This window comes from Lepeophtheirus salmonis, chromosome Z (genome assembly GCF_016086655.4).
Source record: "Lepeophtheirus salmonis chromosome Z, UVic_Lsal_1.4, whole genome shotgun sequence".
In the NCBI taxonomy this organism is placed as follows: domain Eukaryota; kingdom Metazoa; phylum Arthropoda; class Copepoda; order Siphonostomatoida; family Caligidae; genus Lepeophtheirus; species Lepeophtheirus salmonis.
Genome location: NC_092584.1, coordinates 6,016,764 through 6,018,140, shown reverse-complemented (window position 1 = coordinate 6,018,140; position 1,377 = coordinate 6,016,764). Strand labels below are relative to the sequence as shown.

General features: G+C 31.5%; 1 long non-coding RNA gene across 1 annotated transcript; it reads right to left on the bottom strand.

Moving 5' to 3' along the window:
- Nucleotides 1–334: 334 nt before the first annotated feature.
- LOC139907341 (uncharacterized) lies at nucleotides 335–1,049 on the bottom strand. Its single transcript, XR_011783887.1, has 2 exons — nucleotides 882–1,049; nucleotides 335–830 (listed from the first exon to the last, which is right to left on the bottom strand). It is a non-coding gene; the product is annotated as an uncharacterized lncRNA (long non-coding RNA).
- Nucleotides 1,050–1,377: the final 328 nt, after the last annotated feature.

Here is a 1,377-nt window from a genome sequence, read left to right as displayed (position 1 = left end):
AACTTAGATCGATCCTCATTCATTAAAAACATAAATACATGTTTCCTAAGAATTAGGACAATAGAAGAAATTCGAGATACGTTATCCTCAACAAGAGATACTCGATTTATGATATATACAGGAATAATGATTCGATGAAAATTTATCCTAAAAAGCGAACCAAATCAAGCTAAGCTTCATACGAGAGTAGAGTGGATTCCTTCTAGGGTACGAATCAATTCATTTATATAGAACAATGAATATATTCAAGGGCTGTAACTATGACGGGATCAATTCACTTTGAGTTTCAAATATAAGGCTCTGGATGTGAAATATAAAATATTAATTACATATAGATACTCATCAATTTGAATTTATTACCATAAAACTAAAATATATATATTTTTTTAAAACCAATTTAACATTTAAACAATTGAATCTTTCTAAGGGAGACAAATTTGATATTTAGATGTGCCTTTAATTAGACAATTGCTATAGCCTCTGTTCATTAAGACCGGAAGAAGTTGACTTCTATGTTCTCGAAGAGTTAGAACCAAAAGAAGACAGAGGGAATCGAAGGAAGATATTTCTAACTTGATCATTCATCTTAAGAGATGTTCATATTCGGAATTCTGCGAGGGACGGCGGAATGAAAATTCATCCGGAGAAAATTACAAAGCTTGATAAGGAGTAGAGTTAACTTCTTCCTTAGGACGGGGATTCAAGCCTTCAAAAATTTCAGGTGCTTTGTACAATGCTTGTTCGTCAAACCATGAATAACAGTAGAATTAAGTGATTAGCACTTTTTCCATTTGAACCCCTGTCGTTTTGTTTATCTTTCTTTTATCTTACTATATGTTAAATCGGTAATAGGCAAGGTTAATAGAAATACATTTTATTACCTCGGATAATAAGTAGTATTGGATCAGTCCTTGGACTGATTGCCTTATCAGTTTATTTTCCCGCCCACTTTAATTTTTTTTCATCAGTCCGATCTGGCTTACCATTCAACGGTCTAAAGGACTGATACATAGGTCTTTTAGTCCTACCGTCTTAGCTATCTTTTTATTTTATTCACTCATAGCTAGGATTCGAATCATAAATCTCCTACAGGTATTTTGTCTCTTTTAAAGAGACTATATAAGGAAAAGAGGCGTCATGCATATCAATCAAGATTGCTTTTTCTTATCTCTAATTCTGATTCGCCTAAAATTTAGTATATGCATAATTTTTTTTCTTTTGCACTGTTCATTGTTATCACGTCTTTTTACTAAGATTAATCAAATGTAATTTAACAGAGGTTCCAGACAGGGTTATGTATTTTTATTTAGTATAGACCAGAAATATAAACCATTAATTCAAACAATAGTTTATAGTATCTAAATCATAATTATGCTC